The sequence below is a fragment of the Pseudophryne corroboree genome, chromosome 2, assembly GCF_028390025.1.
Source record: "Pseudophryne corroboree isolate aPseCor3 chromosome 2, aPseCor3.hap2, whole genome shotgun sequence".
NCBI classification, from domain to species: domain Eukaryota; kingdom Metazoa; phylum Chordata; class Amphibia; order Anura; family Myobatrachidae; genus Pseudophryne; species Pseudophryne corroboree.
In genome coordinates, this window is record NC_086445.1 from 76,041,375 (window position 1) to 76,059,167 (window position 17,793).

The following is a 17,793-nucleotide window of genomic DNA, read 5'->3' on the forward strand; positions in this document are numbered from 1 at the left end:
TGAATTGGTCCTGGACCACCAATCCAAGGCACCCCTGCAAGTGTCCCAAGCACCCCAAGCTGCCATGGCACACAGTTTGGGAACCACTGGCCTAACCCTTTCCCTAGTGCCTAACCTTAACCCTCAAATCTCGCAGTCTAACCTTAATGTTGACATTCTAAACATAACTGTCAACATTGTGGTGTCAACATTATGAATGTCGACATTCTTATTACCTAACTAGACTACACCCCGATCTATTATCTTATATACGTGTGAATTCTTCCTTAATAATATACATTCTAAAAAGTTATAGCAGCATTTCATTGTTTTAGAAGGAAGTAATTCCACACCATCAGTGATGGAACCTGGACTTTATATGACTGAAGGGTAATTTAACTCCCTAGATATGGACACATTTGAATTTGGGCCTACATTTGTTTATCTTTTATTTTGGGGTCCATCTGCGCCAGATTCTTTAAATCATTACATTGATTTTGAGGCTATGTTTTGGGGTTTTCACCATAACTGTACAGAGGGCCTAATTCAGTCGCAAGTGATCTAAGAATTCGGGACTGTATATACACCAGGGCCACAGTGGCGCGTATGTGCTGCGATCAGGGGCGCTTCAAGAGAGGATGATTCCCGTGTGCAGATTCCGTCTGGGCCCCCTCCTCTGTAGCCGGCAGCACTGTAGACTCTGGGCACTAGGGGACCCTAGCGCTATCCCAGAGTGTAGTGTACATGCACCATTTTCCCAGTGATGTTATTACTGGCGCTGCGTCATTTTCCTGGTGATTTATGCAGTGCTGCTGCTGCCGGCGCGGGACTCTGGAGGGTAAGTATTGAACAAACTGGCAGTGGGCCTGTTTTTAACACAAGACGCATCCTGCGGCTTTTGTATATTTTTGCACTGCAGCTGCATGCAAAGATCATTTATTAGGTCCAAGTTTGAATCAGGCCCAAAGAGCGCAGGACTTTGACAAAACATTTCATCCCATCTTGTGTTGATGGTCTGAGGTCTCTTCTATCTAATCTCTATTTTTCAGCTTACTGTTTATGTTTTAAATCTATTGCTGTTACATTTGGTAAATGGCGAATCTGTTGTATCATATAAACCACGTCTAGACTAGAGACAATCCACTAATCCTCCACCAGATGGCACTATTGCACAAAATGTTTGGTAGATCATATTTAAATGGGAAATACCTCTGAAGTAGTAGAAATCTGCAGTTCTTAAAGTTGTAATAGCAAATTGCAATGAAAACACTCCTGATTATTGGTAGACATAATGTGGCTGCATTCGGACCTTCATTTTATTATTTTCTTTCTTTCTTTCTTTCTTTCTTTCTTTCTTTCTTTCTTTCTTTCTTTCTTTCTTTCTTTTCTTTATTTTCTCCCCACAAGGGTTCTTCTACAGTCCTAATGGCTGGGGGAAATTTTTTCTAACTTGTTTTACAATAGCTAAAGGGCCTATTTAGCATTGTGTATTTGTGGCAGTTTTGGGGGAATAAATGCAATTATAAAGTATCCACCAGATGCATGCTACATCTATTCCCTGCTTGCTCTGATAGGCTCTGCAGCTAATGAGGTGGAGGCTCCCAACCTTCCCACCACCGCGAGACACTGCGGCAAGCGGTTGGACAGCGGGAAAGAGCAACAAAAGTGGGTCTGTCCCTGCAAAATCGGGACTGTTGGGAGATATGCACATATGCTGTACAGGGGTGTTTTAAGAGAGCAGGAGGCCCATGTGCTGCATCCTCCATTGGGGCCCCCTCCTCTCTGCCGGGAGCACTAAACAGTCTGAGCACTAGAGGGCTCAGGCTCTACTGTGCAAGCCAGGGACGTGCAGTCAGGGGAGGCAGGGGAGGCAGTGCCTCCCCTGTCATTAATGATTAAAATAATACAAAGAAGATACTTATGACACATATTCTGTGCCATAAGTATCTTCTTTAGGCTGTGTATTATTTTAATAATTTGACCCTATAAAAAAACTATTTTAAATGTGTATCGGAGGCACCTTTCACGGTGCCTCCAGCCGTCTGCGAGAAATGTCCGGAAGCGGGAGGCGGGGCCAAGCACTGGGCAGTGAAAGCCCATTGAAAAAAGCCTAATAAGCGGCACCTAATAGCAGTGCCGCTTTGACAGGGGCGTGCTTTCAGCTCATCTGGAAGCACGCCCCTGTGACTAAAGAACATATGATTGGGCAGTGGGAGGGCCGGCCCTATCATTTACCCTGGACATTTAGGAGGGCACCGCATCCCGACTTACCCTGACTCAGTAAGTTTGTTCCCCCATCCCCCTGGTGCCCCCACTGCCAGCGCACACAGTCCCCTGTGTTCCACACCCCCTTCCCTGTGTGTCCCCGCAGACGGCGCGCACAGACCCTTTTGTTCCCTCTGGACCAGGGGGAACACAGGGGTATGTGCGCACTGTCTGCGGGGACACACGGGGAAGTGGGTGTGGAACACAGGGGACTGTGTGCGCTGCACTAGCGCATGCAGGGGGGTCCCCTGACAGACCAGATCGTTTTTTTTAAAGTAAAAGAGCCGTCGCCGCGGCCCGCTATTTAAGCTCCGCCCCTCTGGCAATTGGCTCCACCCCCATCAAATGACCCACGAGTCATGGGCTGTATCTTGGCCTGCAGCTGCTGCAGACAGTCTCCATTCTGTTCAGTCCCCAGTCCCTCAACTTCCTGCTGTTTTCTATCCGTGACTGTGCCAGATACTTGTAAGTATTTATTATTATTGCTCCAAAATAAAGTACTTGTATTTGTAGTTCCTCCTGCAAAAAAAGTCTATATATATATATATATATATATATATATATATATACTAGGTGATTCATCACGCCCTACGGGCGCTCTTCACACCGTCGTAAGGGGCTACGCCCTCTTAACCCTTGCACACCCTTGTGGCGTGCAATATTTTATTATATGGAGTATTACATCCAATCATAATTGTGTGAGTGGTTAAATATTGCACGGACAAAGGGCGTGCAATGGTTAAGGGGTGGAAGGCCCTTGCAACGGCGTGAACAGCGCACGCAGGGCCTGGTGAATCACTTAGTAGGTGCTTTGGTTGGGGGAGTGGCGGGTGCGGGGAAGAGGCGGATGGGATCCTGGGGTGCCACGGGAGGGGCGGTTGCGGTGGTGCCGCAGGTGGGGTAGGGTGCGTGGGTGCTGCGGGTGGAGGTCCGGAGCTGCTGTGGGTGGGGGAGGAGCAGTTGCGGGGTTGCCCCGGGTGGGGGAGGGGCGGATGTGGTGGTGCGGCAGAAGGTACGGGTGTGGGGTCGCTGCGGGTGGGGGAGGGGGTCCGGAGCTATCGTGGTTGCTGGAGGGGGTGTGTGGGGGTGCCGCGGATGGGGCCCGGAGGTACTGTGAGTGGGGGAGGAGCAGGTAATGCTTATCCTGCTTCTCCTCCTGTCAGCAGCTAAGCTGCTGTCCTCCCTTTGGCAGTGGCTCTCCCAGAGACTCGCACAGCAGGCAGTCACTATTGTTTGCGCCGGTCTCCCAATGCGCCGCATTACAGGGAAGAAGATGTACGCAATAAACTACAGCTCCCAGCAGCCCTAAGGGGCGGAATGCTTTGGTGGTAAGGGCTGCTGGGAGCTGTAGTTTATTTAGTGCGTCTACTTCCCTATAATGCGGCGCGTTGGGACACTGGTGCTAACAATAGTGACTGGCTGGCAGAACTGTGTGACTGGCTGAATCAATGTAAAAGGTGAGAGTGCTGTGCAGTGTCAGTGACACTGCACACAGGGCCGGCGCTAGCCGCTCAGCAAAGGAAGGAGAGACGTTCTCCCTGCTCTGCATCCCTGTGTTGAGCTTCTGCTGCTATCCCTGCTGCTGCCGGCTACTGTCACACATGCAGCGGCGCCGGAAGCACAAAACCTTTTCTCCCCCTCGTCGCCGGCAGCACAAAGCCTTCTCTCCCCCTCGGCGCCGTCAGCACAAAACCTTCTCTCCCCCCTCCCCTCCTCTGTGTGACATTCAGTGGCCGGGAGGGAGCCAAAGTGGGCGGAGCTAGATGGGAGTAAGTGGCGGAGCTACACGGGACCATGCTGCAGCAGGAGGATGAGCTGCTACAGCTTCGGCCAGCCAGACTTCATTAGATAAGTGTCTGGAAAGAGAGTGTGTGTGTGTGTGTGTGTGTGTGTGTGTGTGTGTGTGTGTGTGTGTATATACAGTGTCTGTGTATACTGTATATACGTGTGACTGTGTATGTGTGTAATGAATGTACAGTATGTATGTGTGTGTTTGTATATATATGTGTCTGTTGTGTGTGTGTTATGTGTGACTGCTGCATAATGTGTGTAAGCGCCACTGGTACAGGAGGCGTTACGTGTGTAAGCGACACTGGTACAGGGGGCGTTACATGTGTAAGCCGCACTGGTACAGGGGGCGTTACGTGTGTAAGCGTCTCTGGTACAGGGGGCGTTATGTGTGTAAGCGATACTGGTAGAGGGGGCATTACGTGTGTAAGTGTCACTGATACAGGGGGCGTTACGTGTGTAAGCGGCACTGGTACAGAGGGCATTACGTGTGTAAGCATCACTGCTACAGGGGGTGTTACTTGTGTAAGCGTCACTGGTACGGGGGGGGCGTGACATGTGTAAGCGTCACTGGTTCAGGGGTCATTACATGTGTAAGCATCTCTGGTAAAGGGGGCATTACATGTGTAAGTGTCTGTAATACAGGGGTCATTATGTGCGCTGTGCGTTTGTAAAGTATGCGAGGGTGCAAATTTATAGTTTGCAGGGGGGGCGCGGAACACTCTAGCAACGGACCTGACTGCACACCCACTGCACTGCACAGCACTGTCACTTTTTACATTGATTCAGCGTCCATACATTACCCTCCGCGATATCACCCTCTCTATCCACTACATTAGCCATCTCGGGGCTTCCAGGCCGGCAGGCCAGGTGCTGTGTTGCGGAGTCAGGGCCTCTGGGGATCTGGGTGCGGCTGTGGTGGGGAGGCACTTCTGTGACATCACACGCAGAGCAGGCTCCAGGGCTCAGAGAGTATGCGGCGCTGCGCCGCTTTCATACACATCTATGCCGGTGGCCGCAGCAGGTTTTGTTCCACCTGCGGCGCGGCCAGGGAGTGGGGATTGTTGATGGCAGAGGGGGCAGGTGGACTGGCAGCAAGACATTGGTGGTCATTCCGAGTTGATCGCTCGCTAGCAGTTTTTAGCAGCCGTGCAAACGCTATGCCCCCGCCAACTGGGAGTGTTATTTTAGCTTAGCAGAAGTGCGAACGAAGGGATCGGAGAGCGGGTACAAAAAAAATTTGTGCAGTTTCAGAGTAGCTTCAGACCTACTCGGCGCTTGCGATCACTTCAGACCATTCAGTGCCTGCGTTTTTCCGAACACTCCCTGAAAACGGTCAGTTGACACCCAGAAACGCCCTCTTCCTGTCAATCACTCTGCGACTGCCTGTGCGACTGAAAAGCATCGCTAGACCCTGTGTAAAACTACATCGTTCGTTGTAATAGTACGCCGCACTTACGCATTGCGCTGCATACGCATGCGCAGAAGTGCCGAGTTTTTGCCTGATCGCTGCGAACGAATGCAGCTAGCGATCAACTTGGAATGACCCCCATAGGACGCTGCAGTAAAAGGATGTTTTTTCCCTATCTTCAGCGCAGAGACTTGCTGCAGATGCAGTGACATACCCTCCAGCTGCACCTTTTTGGCAGGTACAGGACCTATTTTTTATGGTCTGTACCGTTTTTTGACTCTCCAAGCTTCCATTGAAAGTATAGGAAAAGGGGCGTGGCCACTCCGCTGTACCCGTGGTCACGCCCCCTTTTCGAATTTGCATCAATGTTTATGTGTAAAGTGTTGGAGGGTATGATGCTGCAGATGCAGGGGGCCTATTTTGGGGTGTGGGGCTGGAGCTGCAGCTCCATCTGTCTCATTGCTAATCCTGCTCTGTGAAAACACAGCAGGCAAAGGGCAGAGCCTCCCATTGGATGTAACCTGTGTGGGAGGGCGTTTCTCGCCCAATCAGCTGTGTACTGGGTGTGATAGACCTGCCACTAACCCAATGAGAGCTCCTAGCCACGCCCAGCGTTAGAAACCCAGGCACAGAATCACAGGGCTATTATATAGGAGATATATATATATATATATATATATATATAAACTGTACATATGTGTGTATATTTATGTATGTGTGTGTATTTATGTATGTGTGTGTGTGTATGTATATATATATATATATATATAATAAGATTTTAAACCTACCGGTAAATCTATTTCTCCTAGTCCATAGAGGATGCTGGGGACTCCGTAAGGACCATGGGGTATAGACGGGCTCCGCAGGAGATAGGGCACCTAAAAAGAACTTTGACTATGGGTGTGCACTGGTTCCTCCCTCTATGCCCCTCCTCCAGACCTCAGTTAGAGAACTGTGCCCAGAGGAGATGGACAATACAAGGCAGGATTTAGCAATCCAAGGGCAAGATTCATCCCAGCCCACACCAATCATACCATATAACCTGGAACATACATAACCAGTTAACAGTATAAACAAAAACAACAGTAACGGTCCTAGACCGATGTCAACTGTAACATAACCCTTATGGAAGCAACAACTATATACAAGTCTTGCAGAGTTTCCGCACTGGGACGGGCGCCCAGCATCCTCTACGGACTAGGAGAAATAGATTTACCGGTAGGTTTAAAATCTTATTTTCTCTTATGTCCTAGAGGATGCTGGGGACTCCGTAAGGACCATGGGGTTTATACCAAAGCATCCAATCGGGCGGGAGAGTGCGTATGACTCTGCAGCACCGACTGAGCAAACGCTAGGTCCTCATCAGCCAGGGTATCAAACTTGTAGAATTTAGCAAAAGTGTTTGACCCCGACCAAGTCGCCGCTCGGCAAAGTTGTAAGGCCGAGACGCCTCGGGCAGCCGCCCAAGAAGAGCCCACCTTCCTAGTGGAATGGGCCTTAACCGAATTTGGTACCGGCAATCCAGCCGTAGAGTGAGCCTGCTGAATCATATTACAGATCCAGCGAGCAATAGTCTGCTTTGAAGCAGGAGCGCCAATCTTATTGGCCGCATACAGGACAAACAGAGCCTCTGTTTTCCTAATTCTAGACGTCCTGGCTACATAAATCTTTAAGGCCCTGACTACGTCTAGGGATCTGGAATCCTCCAGGTCACCGGTAGCCACAGGCACCACAATAGGTTGATTCATATGGAACGAAGAAACCACTTTAGGCAAAAATTGCGGACGTGTCCTCAATTCAGCTCGATCCACATGAAAAATCAAGTAGGGGCTCTTGTGTGAGAGAGCCGCCAATTCTGACACTCGCCTTGCTGATGCTAAGGCCAACAACATGACCACCTTCCAAGTAAGAAATTTCAACTCAACCTTGTTAAGCGGTTCAAACCAGTGTGATTTTAGGAACTGCAACACCACGTTCAGGTCCCATGGTGCCACTGGAGGCACAAAAGGGGGCTGGATGTGCAGCACTCCCTTTACAAACGTCTGGACTTCTGGAAGAGAAACCAATTCCTTCTGAAAGAAAATCGAGAGGGCCGAAATCTGTACCTTAACCGAGCCTAATTTCAGGCCCATATCCACTCCTGTCTGTAGGAAGGGGAGAAAACGACCCAGATGAAAATCTTGCGTAGGTGCATTCTTGGTCTCACACCAAGACACATACTTTCGCCAGATACTGTGATAATGTTTTATCGTCACCTCCTTCCTAGCCTTTATTAAAGTAGGGATGACCTCTTCCGGAATCCCCTTTTTTGCTAGGATTCTGCGTTCAACCGCCATGCCGTCAAACGTAACCGCGGTAAGTCTTGAAATACACATGGCCCCTGCTGCAACAGGTCTTCCCTCAGAGGAAGAGGCCAGGGGTCTCCTGTGAGCATCTCATGTAGATCCGAGTACCAGGCCCTTCGAGGCCAGTCTGGGACAACGATTATCGTCTGTACTCTTCTTCGTCTTATGATCCTCAACACTTTCGTGATGAGAGGAAGAGGAGGGAACACGTAGACCGATTCGAACACCCACTGTGTTACCAGTGCGTCTACTGCTACTGCCTGAGGGTCCCGAGACCTGGCGCAATACCTCCGAAGTTTTTTGTTGAGGCGTGACGCCATCATGTCTATTTGAGGCGTTCCCCAAAGACGTGTTACGTCTGCAAAGACTTCTTGATGAAGTCCCCACTCTCCTGGATGGAGATCGTGTCTGCTGAGGAAGTCTGCTTCCCAGTTGTCTACTCCCGGAATGAAGACAGCCGACAGAGCGCTTACATGATTTTCCGCCCAGCGAAGAATCCTTGTGGCTTCCGTCATCGCGACTCTGCTTCTTGTCCCGCCTTGGCGGTTCACATGAGCCACTGCTGTGACATTGTCTGATTGAATCAGAACCGGTAGGATTCGAAGAAAACTCTCCGCTTGTCGAAGGCCGTTGTAAATGGCCCTGAGTTCCAACACATTGATGTGTAGACAGGACTCCTGGTCTGACCAAAGACCCTGAAAAGTCTTTCCCTGTGTGACCGCTCCCCATCCTCGGAGGCTCGCGTCCGTGGTAACCAGGATCCAGTCCTGAATCCCGAACCGGCGACCATCCAGTAGGTGAGCACCAGGGCCGTAACTATGTGTGTGCCAAGTGGGCTTGGCACACAGCGCAGTTGCCCTGAGGGCGCACGGCCAGCGGCATGTAATGAGTCAAATTGACTCATTACATGCCGCCTCTGAAGTCTGCGCCGTGCGCCGCCGCCGCACTGAGGAGGAGAGCAGCGCTGGGCAGCGGAGAAGGAGGAGGAGGGACGGGGACTGGAGCCGCAGCAGCGCTATTTCAATGGTAGTAAAGCGCCGCTGCAGCATCCCCCTCTCCTTCCGTATTGGCTGCCTGGCGCTGCTGTGGATGCTGGGATGCGGTTCCTCCATCCCAGCATCCACAGCAGCGCCGGGCAGCCAATACGGAAGGAGAGGGGGATGCTGCAGCGGCGCTTACTACCAATGAAATAGCGCTGCTGCGGCTCCAGTCCCCCTCCCTCCTCCTCCTTCTCACCTGCCTGCACCGAGGGAGCTGCACGAGGAGCCTGTCAGCGGGGAGATGGTAAGTATGTCTCTCTCTCTCTCTCTCTCTCTCAGGGGGACACCGTCTGCCATAATGTGTAAAAAGGGGGCCTGGCTGCCGCAATGTGTAAAAAGGGGACCTGGCTGCCGCAATGTGTAAAAAGGGGGCCTGGCTGCCGCAATGTGTAAAAAGGGGGCCTGCCTGCCGCAATGTGTAAAAAGGGGGACTGGCTGCCGCAATTTGTAAAAAGGGGGCCTGGCTGCCGCAATGTGTAAAAAGGGGGACTGGCTGCCGCAATGTGTAAAAAGGGGGACTGGCTGCCGCAATGTGTAAAAAGGGGGACTGGCTGCCGTAATGTGTTAAAAGGGAGACTGTCTGCTGTAATGTGTAAAAAGGGGGACGCTGTCTGCTGTAATGTATAAAAGGGGCTCTACCTGGTGTAGTGGCGCTACTGTGCAGCGTAATTTGAATAATGTAGACTACTGTGCACCGTAGTATGAATTGCTATTATTTTGTGGCCACGCCTCTTCCCCATGAAGCCACGCCCCTATATATTTTTCGCGCGCCTGCGGCGCGCACTGACCCTATCTTACATGGGGGGGCGCCAATGTCGTTTCTTGCACACAGCGCTAAAATGCCTAGTTACGGCACTGGTGAGCACTTTGCAACCACCACAGGAGGGACACTCTGGTTCAGAGTTATTTTCCGATGTAAGTGCAGATGGGACCCGGACCACTTGTCCAGAAGGTCCCATTGAAAAGTCCGTGCATGGAACCTTCCGAAGGGAATGGCCTCGTAGGCCGCCACCATTTTTCCCAGAACTCGAGTGCATTGGTGAACTGACACCCTTTTCGGTTTTAGCAGTTCTCTGACCATGTTCTGGATGTCTTGGGCCTTCTCTATTGGGAGAAAGACCTTCATTTGTTCCGTATCCAGTATCATACCTAGGAACGGTAGTCGAGTTGTCGGAATCAACTGTGACTTTGGTAGATTTAGAATCCAACCGTGTTGCTGGAGCACTCTCAGAGAGAGTGCCACACTGCTCAGCAATTTCTCCCTTGATCTCGCTTTTATCAGGAGATCGTCCAAGTATGGGATAATTGTGACTCCATGCTTGCGCAGGACCACCATCATTTCCGCCATTATTTTGGTGAAAATCCTCGGGGCCGTGGAAAGTCCAAACGGCAACGTCTGAAATTGGTAATGACAATCCTGTACAGCGAATCTCAGGTATTCCTGATGGGGGGCATATATGGGGACATGAAGGTACGCATCCTTTATGTCCAGAGACACCATAAACTTCCCCTTCCTCCATGTTGGCTATTATCACTCTGAGTGATTCCATTTTGAATTTGAATCTTTTTATGTACAGGTTTAGGGATTTCAGATTCAAAATCGGTCTGACCGAACCGTCCGGTTTCGGGACCACAAATAGGGTTGAGTAGTAACCTTTTCCCTGCTGGTGCAGGGGAACCTTGATTATCACTTGCTGTATACACAGCGTTTGAATTGCAGCTAACACTACATCCCTTTCCGATGTGGAAGCTGGTAGGGCCGATTTGAAAAATCGGCGCGGGGGCACCTCCTCGAATTCCAGTTTGTAACCCTGGGAAACTATTTCCAACACCCAGGGATTCAGGTCCGAACTGACCAAGGCCTGACTGAAAAGTCGAAGACGTGCCCCCACCAGTGCGGACTCCCTCAGGGGAGCCCCAGCGTCATGCTGTGGGTTTTGGAGCAGCCGGGGAGGACTTTTGTTCCTGGGCACCTGCCGCAGCAGGTGCTCTCTTGCCTCTGCCCTTACCTCTGGCGAGGAAAGAGGATCCCCGACCTCTTTTGGACTTGTGCGACGAAAGGACTGCATCTGATAGGGTGTTACTTTCTTTTGCTGTTGGGGAATATATGGTAAAAAATTTGATTTACCTGCTGTAGCTGTGGAAACCAGGTCCGTCAGCCCATCCCCAAACAATACATCACCCTTATAGGGTAGTACTTCCATATGTTTTTTGGAATCCGCATCACCCGTCCATTGGCGAGTCCATAAGGATCTTCTCACTGAGATAGCCATGGCATTGGCCCTAGAAGCTAGCAATCCAATGTCCCTTTGAGCATCCCTCATAAATAAGGCTGCGTCTTTTATATGGGCTAGAGTTAGGAATATAGTATCCTTATCCATAGTATCAAATTGATCTGTCAGCTCATCTGTCCAAGCTGCAATTGCGCTACACACCCATGCCGACGCAATCGTCGGTCTTAGCACAGCACCCGTATGAGAATAAATACCCTTTAAGGTAGTTTCTTGCCTGCGATCTGCTGGGTCTTTAAGGGCCGCTGTGTCAGGAGACGGTAGCGCCACTTTCTTGGATAAGCGCGTCAGGGCCTTGTCCACAGTGAGGGGTGATTCCCAAATCTCCCTGTCCTGCTTAGGGAAAGGGTATGCCATAAAAATTATTTTGGGGATCTGCGGTCTCTTTTCCGGAGTCTCCCAAGCTTTTCCAAAGAACTCATTTAATTCATGAGATGTGGGAAAATTAATAATCTGTTTCTTTTCCTTAAAATAAGATTTTACTTACCGATAAATCTATTTCTCGTAGTCCGTAGTGGATGCTGGGGACTCCGTCAGGACCATGGGGATTAGCGGCTCCGCAGGAGACAGGGCACAAAAATAAAGCTTTAGGATCAGGTGGTGTGCACTGGCTCCTCCCCCCATGACCCTCCTCCAAGCCTCAGTTAGGATACTGTGCCCGGACGAGCGTACACAATAAGGAAGGATTTTGAATCCCGGGTAAGACTCAAACCAGCCACACCAATCACACCGTACAACTTGTGATCTGAACCCAGTTAACAGTATGACAAACGTAGGAGCCTCTGAACAGACGGCTCACAACAATAACAACCCGATTTTTTTGTAACAATAACTATGTACAAGTATTGCAGACAATCCGCACTTGGGATGGGCGCCCAGCATCCACTACGGACTACGAGAAATAGATTTATCGGTAAGTAAAATCTTATTTTCTCTGACGTCCTAGTGGATGCTGGGGACTCCGTCAGGACCATGGGGATTATACCAAAGCTCCCAAACGGGCGGGAGAGTGCGGATGACTCTGCAGCACCGAATGAGAGAACTCCAGGTCCTCTTTAGCCAGGGTATCAAATTTGTAGAATTTTACAAACGTGTTCTCCCCCGACCACGTAGCTGCTCGGCAGAGTTGTAATGCCGAGACCCCTCGGGCAGCCGCCCAGGATGAGCCCACCTTCCTTGTGGAATGGGCCTTGACAGATTTAGGCTGTGGCAGGCCTGCCACAGAATGTGCAAGTTGAATTGTGCTACAAATCCAACGAGCAATCGTCTGCTTAGAAGCAGGAGCACCCAGCTTGTTGGGTGCATACAGTATAAACAGCGAGTCAGATTTTCTGACTCCAGCCGTCCTTGAAATATATATTTTCAATGCCCTGACAACGTCCAGCAACTTGGAATCCTCCAAATCGCTAGTAGCCGCAGGCACCACAATAGGCTGGTTCAGGTGAAACACTGACACCACCTTAGGCAGAAAATGAGGACGCGTCCGCAGTTCTGCCCTGTCCGAATGGAAAATCAGATATGGGCTTTTATACGATAAAGCCGCCAATTCTGACACTCTCCTGGCTGAAGCCAGGGCCAGTAGCATGGTTACTTTCCATGTAAGATATTTCAAATCCACCGATTTGAGTGGCTGAAACCAATGGGATTTGAGAAAATCCAAAAACTACATTAAGGTCCCACGGAGCCACTGGGGGCACAACCGGGGGCTGTATATGTAGTACTCCTTTTACAAAAGTCTGGACTTCAGGAACTGAAGCCAATTCTTTCTGGAAGAAAATTGACAGGGCCGAAATTTGAACCTTAATGGACCCCAATTTGAGGCCCATAGACAATCCTGTTTGCAGGAAATGTAGGAATCGACCCAATTGAAATTCCTCCGTGGGGGCCTTCCTGGCCTCACACCACGCAACATATTTTCTCCAAATGCGGTGATAATGTTGTGCAGTCACCTCCTTCCTGGCTTTTACCAGTGTAGGAATGACCTCTTCCGGAATGCCTTTTTCCCTTAGAATTCGGCGTTCAACCGCCATGCCGTCAAACGCAGCCGCGGTAAGTCTTGGAATAGACACGGTCCCTGCTGAAGCAGGTCCCGTCTTAGAGGTAGAGGCCACGGATCTTCCGTGAGCATCTCCTGAAGTTCCGGGTACCAAGTTCTTCTTGGCCAATCCAGAGCCACGAGTATCGTTCTTACTCCCCTTTGCCGTATAATTCTCAGTACTTTTGGTATGAGAGGCAGAGGAGGAAACACATACACTGACTGGAACACCCACGGTGTTACCAGAGCGTCCACAGCTATTGCCTGAGGGTCTCTTGACCTGGCGCAATACCTGTCCAGTTTTTTGTTGAGGCGAGACGCCATCATGTCCACCTTTGGTTTTTCCCAACGGTTCACAATCATGTGGAAAACTTCTGGATGAAGTCCCCACTCTCCCGGGTGTAGATCGTGTCTGCTGAGGAAGTCTGCTTCCCAGTTGTCCACTCCCGGAATGAACACTGCTGACAGTGCTATCACATGATCTTCCGCCCAGCGAAGAATCCTTGCAGCTTCTGCCATTGCTCTCCTGCTTCTTGTGCCGCCCTGTCTGTTTACGTGGGCGACTGCCGTGATGTTGTCCGACTGGATCAACACCGGCTGACCCTGAAGCAGGGGTTTTGCCAGGCTTAGAGCATTGTAAATCGCTCTTAGCTCCAGTATATTTATGTGAAGAGACATCTCCAGGCTTGACCATACTCCCTGGAAGTTTCTTCCCTGTGTGACCGCTCCCCAGCCTCTCAGACTGGCATCCGTGGTCACCAGGACCCAGTCCTGTATGCCGAATCTGCGGCCCTCTAACAGATGAGCACTTTGCAACCACCACAGAAGAGACACTCTTGTCCGTGGCGATAAGGTTATCCGCTGATGCATCTGCAGATGTAATCCGGACCATTTGTCCAGCAGATCCCACTGAAAAGTTCTTGCGTGGAATCTGCCGAATGGAATCGCTTCGTAAGAAGCCACCATCTTTCCCAGGACTCTTGTGCATTGATGCACAGACACTTTCCCTGGTTTTAGGAGGTTCCTGACAAGTTCGGATAACTCCCTGGCTTTCTCCTCCGGAAGAAACACCTTTTTCTGAACCGTGTCCAGAATCATTCCCAGGAACAGCAGACGTGTCGTCGGGGTCAATTGAGATTTTGGAAAATTCAGAATCCACCCGTGCTGTTGCAGCACTACTTGGGTTAGTGCTACTACGTCCCCCAGCTGTTCCCTGGACCTTGCCCTTATCAGGAGATCGTCCAAGTAAGGGATAATTAATACGCCTTTTCTTCGCAGAAGAAACATCATTTCGGCCATTACCTTGGTAAAGACCCGAGGTGCCGTGGACAATCCAAACGGCAGCGTCTGAAACTGATAATGACAGTTTTGCACCACGAACCTGAGGTACCCTTGATGTGAAGGGCAAATTGGGACATGCAGGTAAGCATCCTTGATGTCCAGGGACACCATAAAGTCCCCTTCTTCCAGATTCGCTATCACTGCTCTGAGTGACTCCATCTTGAACTTGAATTTTTGTATGTACAGGTTCAAAGATTTCAGATTTAGAATAGGTCTTACCGAGCCGTCCGGCTTCGGTACCACAAATAGTGTGGAATAATACCCCTTTCCCTGTTGTAGGAGGGGTACCTTGACTATCACCTGCTGAGAATACAGCTTGTGAGTGGCTTCCAATACCGTCGCCCTGTCTGAGGGAGACGTTGGCAGAGCAGACTTTAGGAACCGGCGAGGGGGAGACTTCTCGAATTCTAACCTGTAACCCTGAGATACTATCTGCAGGATCCAGGGGTCCACCTGTGAGTGAGCCCACTGTGCACTGAAATTCTTGAGTCGACCCCCCACCGCCCCTGAGTCCGCTTGTAAAGCCCCAACGTCATGCTGAGGGCTTTGCAGAAGCCGGGGGGGGGCTTCTGCTCCTGGGAAGAAGCTGCTTGGTGCACTCTCTTACCCTTTCCTTTGCCTCGGGGCAAATATGACTGTCCTTTCGCCCGCTTGTTCCTATAGGAACGAAAGGACTGCGGCTGAAAAGACGGTGTCTTTTTCTGTTGGGAGGGGACCTGAGGTAAAAAGGTGGATTTCCCGGCTGTTGCCGTGGCCACCAAATCTGATAGACCGACCCCAAATAATTCCTCCCCCTTATACGGCAATACTTCCATATGCCGTTTGGAATCCGCATCACCTGACCATTGTCGCGTCCATAAACTTCTTCTGGCAGATATGGACATCGCACTTACTCTCGATGCCAGAGTGCAAATATCCCTCTGAGCATCTCGCATATAAAGAAAAGCATCCTTTAATTGCTCTAAAGTCAATAAAATACTGTCCCTATCTAGGGTATCAATATTTTCAGTCAGGGAATCCGACCAAACCACCCCAGCACTGCACATCCATGCAGAGGCGATGGCTGGTCGCAGTATAACACCAGTATGAGTGTATATACTTTTCAGGGTAGTTTCCAGCCTCCTATCCGCTGGATCCTTGAGGGTGGCCGTTTCAGGAGACGGTAACGCCACTTGTTTAGATAAGCGTGTGAGCGCCTTATCCACCCTAGGGGGTGTTTCCCAGCGCGCCCTAACCTCTGGCGGGAAAGGATATAATGCCAATAACTTCTTTGAAATTAGCAGTTTTCTATCGGGGTTAACCCACGCTCCATCACACACTTCATTCAATTCGTCTGATTCAGGAAAAACTACAGGTAGTTTTTTCAGACCCCACATAATACCCCTTTTTGTGGTACATGCAGTATCAGAGATATGCAAAGCCTCCTTCATTGCCGTGATCATATAACGTGTGGCCCTACTGGAAAATACGTTTGTTTCTTCACCGTCGACACTAGATTCGGTGTCCGTGTCTGGGTCTGTGTCGACCGACTGAGGTAAAGGGCGTTTTACAGCCCCTGACGGTGTCTGAGACGCCTGTACAGGTACTAACTGGTTTGCCGGCCGTCTCATGTCGTCAACTGATTTTTGTAATGTGCTGACATTATCACGTAATTCCATAAACAAAGCCATCCATTCCGGTGTCGACTCCCTAGGGGGTGACATCACCATTACCGGCAATTGCTCCGCCTCCACACCAACATCGTCCTCATACATGTCGACACACACGTACCGACACACAGCAGACACACAGGGAATGCTCTTATCGAAGACAGGACCCCACTAGCCCTTTGGGGAGACAGAGGGAGAGTTTGCCAGCACACACCCAAGCGCTATAATATATATATATAGGAACAACCCTATAGAAGTGTTGTCTCCCTTATAGCAGCTTAATATATATCAAAAAACGCCAAAAAAGTGCCCCCCCCCCCTCTCTGTTTTACCCTGTTTCTGTAGTGCAGTGCAGGGGAGAGTCCTGGGAGCCTTCCTCGCAGCGGAGCTGAGCAGGAAAATGGCGCTGTGTGCTGAGGAGATAGGCCCCGCCCCCTATTTCGGCGGGCTCTTCTCCGGAGTTTGTGAGACCTGGCAGGGGTTAAATACATCCATATAGCCCCAGGGGCTATATGTGATGTATTTTTTAGCCAGAACAAGGTATTCTCATTGCTGTCCAGGGCGCCCCCTGCAGCGCCCTGCACCCTCCGTGACCGTTGGTATGAAGTGTGTGACAACAATGGCGCACAGCTGCAGTGCTGTGCGCTACCTCATGAAGACTGAAAAGTCTTCTGCCGCCGGTTTCTGGACCTCTTCACTTTTCGGCATCTGCAAGGGGGTCGGCGGCGCGGCTCCGGGACCGGACTCCATGGCTGGGCCTGTGTTCGATCCCTCTGGAGCTAATGGTGTCCAGTAGCCTAAGAAGCCAATCCATCCTGCACGCAGGTGAGTTCACTTCTTCTCCCCTAAGTCCCTCGATGCAGTGAGCCTGTTGCCAGCAGGACTCACTGTAAAATAAAAAACCTAAAAACTTTTTCTAAGCAGCTCTTTAGGAGAGCCACCTAGATTGCACCCTGCTCGGACGGGCACAAAAACCTAACTGAGGCTTGGAGGAGGGTCATGGGGGGAGGAGCCAGTGCACACCACCTGATCCTAAAGCTTTATTTTTGTGCCCTGTCTCCTGCGGAGCCGCTAATCCCCATGGTCCTGACGGAGTCCCCAGCATCCACTAGGACGTCAGAGAAACATGTATACCCTTGTGTCGGGGACCGAGGGTTCATCCACAATATGCAACACATCCCTTATTGCCACAATCATACACTGAATAGTTTTAGTCACCCTAGGGTGCAATTTTACTTCGTCATAGTCGACACTGGAATCAGAATCCGTGTCGGTAGTAGTGTCTTGTGTTAAGGGACGCTTTTGAGACCCCGACAGGCCCTGTGAGTCGGTCCAATCTGAGGATTGACCGCCTGATGTCCCCCCTAAACCAGCCTTATCAAGCCTTTTATGTAAAGATGCCAAACTTGCATGCAACGTATGCCACATGTCCATCCAATCAGGAGTCGGCACAACCGACGGGGACACACCACTCATTTGCTCCACCTCCTCCTTGGAGAAGCCTTCCGCCTCAGACATGTCGACACACACGTACCGACACCCCACACACACAGGGATTTACCTATAAGGGGACAAAACCCCAACCAGGTCCTTAGGAGAGACAGAGAGATAGAGTATGCCAGCACACACCCAGCGCTTAAAAACACTGG